Source organism: Somniosus microcephalus, unplaced genomic scaffold (genome assembly GCF_052327205.1).
Source record: "Somniosus microcephalus isolate GS21.2 unplaced genomic scaffold, FLI_Smic_1.0 scaffold1, whole genome shotgun sequence".
Taxonomy (NCBI): Eukaryota; Metazoa; Chordata; class Chondrichthyes; order Squaliformes; family Somniosidae; genus Somniosus; species Somniosus microcephalus.
The window spans coordinates 3,500,114-3,507,002 of record NW_028225188.1 but is presented as its reverse complement, the minus strand read 5'-3'; the positions used below and the strand labels follow the sequence as shown (position 1 = coordinate 3,507,002).

At 50.1% G+C, this 6,889-nt stretch overlaps 1 protein-coding gene across 1 annotated transcript in view; it reads left to right on the top strand.

The window, feature by feature from the left end:
- The first annotated feature begins 331 nt into the window (after window positions 1–331).
- LOC147084163 (uncharacterized) overlaps window positions 332–6,889 on the top strand; it is a 47,131-nt gene continuing 40,573 nt past the window's right edge. Inside the window, exon 1 of the mRNA XM_085979839.1 lies at window positions 332–559. The gene's annotated coding sequence lies outside the window, so the exon portion shown is untranslated. The remainder of the gene's footprint in view (window positions 560–6,889) is intronic.

The following is a 6,889-nucleotide window of genomic DNA, read 5'->3' as shown; positions in this document are numbered from 1 at the left end:
GGAGGAGCGAGCCGGCGGCGGGTCCTCCAACCAATCGGGGAGCCCGAGGGGCGGGACTTGCGCCGGCTGATTGGGACAGAGGAGGCTGACGGGAGATTTAATTTAAATGAATTTAATTTCCCGCCTGCTCCAACCGCCCACCCTGCAACGTCACAACGTCGCCGGCGTGCACTGACTGACACTGAGCTCTCCACCAATGAGCGAGGGGAGGCGGAGCCTGGAGGACCGACCGAGGGGCTTTGGTCCTCCAACCAATCGCGGCGAAGGAGGAGGCGGGACCTGGGATCGGCCCGCCGCCATTTTGTAAAGCGGCCTGGTCAGAATCTGTGATCCTGGGAAAGTTTATTTTTAATGTTCCTTTCACATTTTACAGCTCAAACTAATTTTATTTTACAGAAGATACTTGTTTTAAACATAGAAACATAGAAGATAGGAGCAGGAGTAGGCCATTCGGCCCCTCGAGCCTGCTCCGCCATTCAATGCGATCATGGCTGATCATAAAAAAAGCAGTTTGTTTTTAAATTGATGGAACAGAAACAAGAAACCCTGTGGAGCAAATGTGAGTGAAAATATTTTTTCTCCCTGAATTAATTTTTTAAATATTAATTTTCTGCGTTTTTAATTATTAATTTCAAGCACTTTATTAAGATAAATATGGGAGTGGTGGGGGTTCTCTTAAAGGGACAGGCACTCTCTTTTTCTGTGTGATTTTCATTAAAGTGACTGCGTCCCCGTGGATGACCGATTTTAAAGGGACAGCGTCTCTCTTTTTATTAATGTATATGTAAGAGACTGACATTTAAAGTAGGGCTAATCCCCTGCTCCAGTGAGTGCTTGGCGAGAAATCAGGTGCTGTTTGCTCTCGCCCCCTCCCAATTTTCTGCCAAGGGACAGAAAGCAGAGAGTAGTGGTGAACGGTTGCTTTTCAGACTGGAGGGAGGTAAACAATGATGTTCCCCAGGGGTCGGTATTAGGACCAATGTTCCCTCTAATTCTTTTGAGGTGCGTGGCCCCTTTAACGGGCTGCACGGCCCATTCAAATTTCCACGCATGCACGTTTGTTCCATTTATAGGGCGGTGAGCCGGCTGCGCGGGACCTCCAGACCGCTGCGTGGCCGCGCAACTTAACGTGAACATTGATTCGGACCACTGCTTTTTTTGATATATATCAATGACCTGGACTTGGGGATCCAGGGCAAAATTTCAAAATTTACAGATGACACGATACTCGGAAATGTAGCAAACAATGAGGATAGTAACAGACTTCAGGAGGATGTAGCCAGACTGGTGAAATGGGCAGAAACGTGGCAGATTAAATTTAATGTAGAGAAGTGTGAAGTGATTCATTTTGATAGGAAGAATGAGGAGAGGAAATATAAACTAAATGGTCCAGTTTTAAAGAGGGTGCAGGAACAGAGAGGCCTCGGGGGGGTATGTACACAAATCTTAGAAGGTGGCAGGACAAGTTGAGAAGGCTGTTAAAAAAGTATACAGGATCCTTGACTTTATTAATAGAGGAATAGAGTACAAAAGCAAGCAGGTTATGCTAAGCCTTTATAAAACACTGGCTAGGCTTCCGCTGGGCACCACACTTTAGGAAGGATGTCAAGGCCTTAGAGAGGGTGCAGAAGAAATTTACGAGAATGGGACCAGGGATCGGGGACTTGAGTTACGTGGAGAGACGGGAGAAGCTGGGGTTGTTCTCCTTAAGCAAAGAAGATTAAGAGGAGATTTGATAGAGTTGTTCAAAATCAGGATGGATTTTGAGAGAGTAAATAAGGAGAAACCGTTTCCAATGGCTGAAGGGACAGAAACCAGATTTAAGGCGATTGGCAAAAGAACCAGAGGAAACATGAGGAAACAGATTTTTACACCAAGTTGTTGTGATCTGGAATGCGCTGCCTGAAAGGGCGGTGGAAGCAGATTCAATATTATAATTCAAAAGAGATTGAGGTAAATACTTGAAGGGAAAACATTTACAGGGCTTTGGGGAAAGAGCAGGGGGAGTGGGATTAATTGGATCGCTCTTTCAAAGAGCCGGCACAGGCACGATGGGCCGAATGGCCTCCTTCTGTGCTGTATCATTCTATGATGCTATTCTACACAGACACACACACATACAGTCAGACAGACACACAGACACAGATACTCACTAAAATACAGTCAGACACACACTCACATTTTTTCTGCATGAACTTTTATTATTAATTTCAAAGACTTTACGAAAAAGGTGGGAATGGTGGGTGGAGGGCTCTTAAAGGGACAGGGACTCTCCTTTTCAATGTGATTTTCATTAAAGGGACCGAGTCCCTCCTTGCCTGTGGAGGACCAATTTTAAAAGGACAGCATCTCGAAATCAGGTGCAGTCTGCGTGTGAACCACCTCCTCCCAATTTCCTGCCAAGCGATCCCTGCGGGCACCTCTCCACTCCAGGAGTGGCTCCTAGAATCATACAGCACAGAAGGAGGCCATTCAGCCCATCGTGCCTGTGCCGGCTCTTTGAAAGAGCTCTCCATTTAGTCCCACTCCCCTGCTCTTTCCCCATAGCCCTGAAAATGTTTCCCCTTCAAGTATTTATCCAATTCCCCAGTGAACGTTATTATTGACTCTGCTTCCACCGCCCTTTCAGGCAGCGCATTCCAGATCACAACAACTCGCTGCGTCAATAAAATTCTCCTCACCTCGCCTCTGGTTCTTTTGTCAATGACCTTATATCTGTGTCCTCTGGTTACCGACCCTCCTGCCACTGGAAACAGTTTCTCCTTATAAGCTACAGCTATACAAAGCCCTGGTTAGACCCCAGAGAGTCATAACGGCACAGAAGGAGGCCATTCGGCCCATCCAGTCCGAGCCGGCTCTCTGTAGGGCAATCCAGTCAGTCCCACTCCCCCGCTCTATCCCCGTAGCCCTGCTAATTTATTTCCCTCAAGTGCCTATCCAGTCTCCCCTTGAAAACATTGAGTGTCTCCACTTCCACCACTTCCGTCGGCAGTGAGTTCCAGGTCATCACCACTCGCTGCATAAAAAAGTTTTTCCTCACATCCCCCCTGTATCTCTTGCCCAAAACATTAATTCTGTGTCCCCTAGTCCTTGTACCATCAACTAGTGGGAACAGCCTTTCCCCGTCTAGCCTATCCAAACCTGTCATAATCTTGTACACCTCGATCAAATCAGCCCTCAACCTCCTTTGCTCTAATGAAAACAAATCCAGCTTCTCCAACCTGTCCTTGTAGCTAAGATCCCCCATCCCCAGAACCATTCTGGTAAATCTCCTCTGCACCCTCTCGAGGGCCTTCACATCCTTCCTAAAGTGTGGTGACCAGAACTGGACACAATACTCCAGTTGTGGCCTAACCAGCACTTTATAAAGGTTCAGCATAACTTCTCTACTTTTGTACTCAATACCTCTATTTATGAAGCCCAAGATCCCATATGCTTTGTTAACCACTCTCTCAATATGTCCCGCAACCTTCAGGGACCTACGCACATTAACTCCCAGGAACTCCCTGGAGCACTGTGTACAGTTCTGGGCACCGCACCTCAGAAAGAATATATTGGCCTTGGAAGGAGTGCAGCACAGATTCACCAGAATGTTACCCGGGCTCCAAGGGTTAGATTATGAGGGAGAGATTACATAAACTAGGCTTGTGTTCCCTGGAATCTAGAAGGTCAAGGAGTGATTGAGGATTTTAGGATTTTGAAAGGAATTGGTAGAGTAGATAGAGAGAAACTTTTTCCGCTGGTGGGGCAGCCGAGGACAAGGGGACATAAGAACATAAGAAATAGGAGCAGGAGTAGGCCAATCGGCCCCTCGAGCCTGCTCCACCATTCAATAAGATCATGGCTGATCTGATCCTAACCTCAAATCTTCTATCACTCTCCATCCCACCCGAACCCATGTGATCTCCCGGGAGAGGCGAAAAACCAGATAAAAAACCCAATGGCCAATTTGAGAGAAAAAATCTGGGAAATTCCTCTCCGTCCCATCTAGGCGATTGAAACTCATCCAGGAGATCACTCTGTCCCTGTATTTTCGACAGTACTTACCTTCTGTAAAGGCGATCTCCACCCCAGCCAGGAACAGGAATAAAACCATCTCCTGAAATCTAACACAGAATTAGAACACAAGAAGTAGGAGCAGAACCAGGCTACACGGCCCCTGGGCCCACTCCACTACCCACAGGGCCACGACCATTCCGAACCTAGACTCATGTCCAATTTCCTGCCCGCTCCCCGTAACCCTTAATTCCCTTTACTTCTAGGAAACCATCTATTTCTGTTTTAAATTTATTTAATGATGTAGCTTCCACAGCTTTCTGGGGCAGCAAATTCCACAAACCTACCCACCCTCTGAGTGAAGAAGTTTCTCCTCATTTCAGTTTTGAAAGAGCAGCCCCTTATTTTAAGATTATGCCTCCTAGTTCTAGTTTCACCCATCATTGGGAACATCCTCACCGCATCCACCCGATCAAGCCCCTTCACAATCTTATATGTTTCAATAAGATCGCCTCTCATTCTTCTGAACTCCAATGAGTAGAGTCCCAATCGACTCAACCTCTCCTCATATGACCACCCCCTCATCCCCGGGATTAACCAAGTGAGAACCTTCTTTGTACTGACTCGAGAGCAAGTATGTCTTTTCTTAAGTATGGACACCAAAACTGTATGCAGTATTCCAGGTGCGGTCTCACCAATACCTTGTATAACTGCAGCAATACCTCCCTGTTTTTATATTCTATCCCCCTAGCAATAAAAGCCAACATTCCATTGGCCTTCTTGATCACTTGCTGCACCTGCATACTAGCTTTTTGAGTTTCGTGCACCAGGACCCCCAGATCCCTTTGTACTTCAGTACTTTCCAGTTTCTTGCCATTAAGATAATAACTTGCTCCATGATTTTTCCTGCCAAAGTGCATAACCTCACACATTCCAGTATTGTATTCCATCTGCCAAATCTCTGCCCACTTACTTAGCCTGTCTATGTCCCTTTGCAGGTTTTTTATGTCCTCCTCACTCACTACTTTCCCTCCCATCTTTGTATCATCTGCAAACTTTGATATGCTACACTCGGTCCCCTCCTCCAAATCGTTAATATAGATTGTAAAGAGTTGGGGACCCAGCACTGACCCCTGCGGAACACCACTAGTTACTGATGGCCAGTCTGAGAATGAACCATTTATCCCAACTCTCTGCTTTCTGTTAGATAACCAATCCTCTATCCACGCCAGAATATTACCCCCAATCCCGTGATTTTTTATCTTAAGCAATAATCTTTTGTGTGGCACCTTGTCAAATGCCTTTTGGAAGTCTAAATGCACTATGTCCACTGGTTCTCCTTTATCCACCCTGTATGTTACTTCCTCAAAGAACTCAAGCAAATTTCATGAAACCATGCTGAGTTTGTCCTATTAAATTATGTTTATCCAAATGTCCCGTTACTGTCTCCTTAATAATGGACTCTAACATTTTACCAACCACAGATGTTAGGCTAACAGGTCTCTAGTTTCCAGCCTTCTGCCTACTACCCTTTTTAAATAAGGGTGTTACATTAGCAGTTTTCAAGCTGTGGAAGCTACATCATTAAATAAATTTAAAACAGAAATCGACAGTTTCCTAGAAGTAAAGGGAATTAGGGGTTACGGGGAGCGGGCAGGATATCAGACATGAGGCTAGGTTCGGATCGGTCATGGCCCTGTGGGTGGCGGAGTGGGCCCAGGGGCCGTGTAGCCTGGTCCTGCTCCTACTTCTTGTGTTCTAATTCTGTGTTAGATTTCAGGAGATGGTTCTATTCACAGGGATTAGTGGAGACCTCGGGAACAGGCTGCCAACTAGGAGTCCTTCAAGAGTAAATTGGGCCTGTTCCTGGCTGGGGTGGAGATCACCTTTTACAGAAGGTAAGTACTGCAGGAAATACAGGGACAGAGTGATCTCCTGGACGAGTTTCGATCGCCTAGATGGGCCGGAGAGGAATTTCCCAGATTTTTTCTCCCAAATTGGCCATTGGGTTTTTTATCTGGTTTTTCACCTCTCCCGGAAGATCACATGGGTTCGGGTGGGATGGAGAGTGAAAGTAGATTTGAGGTTAGGATCAGATCAGCCATGATCTTATTGAATGGTGGAGCAGGCTCGAGGGGCCGATTGGCCGACTCCTGCTCCTATTTCTTATGTTCTTATGTTTGACTCAGATACACACTGGTCCTGGAGATGGATGCTCCCGCACTCACCCCCTGACCCTCCCGCACTCACCCCCCCGGCCCTCCCGCGCTCGCCCCCCCTGGCCCTCCCGCACTCACCCCCCCGGCCCTCCCGCACTCACCCCCCCGGCCCTCCCGCACTCACCCCCCCGGCCCTCCCGCACTCACCCCCCCGGCCCTCCCGCACTCACCCCCCCGGCCCTCCCGCGCTCGCCCCCCCCCGGCCCTCCCGCGCTCACCCCCCTGGCCCTCCCGCACTCACCCCCCCGGCCCTCCCGCACTCACCCCCCCGGCCCTCCCGCGCTCGCCCCCCCCGGCCCTCCCGCACTCACCCCCCCGGCCCTCCCGCGCTCGCCCCCCTCGGCCCTCCCGCACTCACCCCCCCGGCCCTCCCGCGCTCGCCCCCCCTCGGCCCTCCCGCACTCACCCCCCCCGGCCCTCCCACGCTCGCCCTCCCGCGCTCACCCCCCCGGCCCTCCCGCGCTCGCCCCCCCCCGGCCCTCCCGCACTCACCCCCCCGGCCCTCCCGCGCTCGCCCCCCCCCCGGCCCTCCCGCGCTCGCCCCCCCCCCGGCCCTCCCGCGCTCGCCCCCCCCGGCCCTCCCACACTCACCCCCCCGGCCCTCCCACGCTCGCCCCCCCCCCGGCCCTCCCGCACTCACCCCCCCGGCCCTCCCACGCTCGCCCTCCCGCACT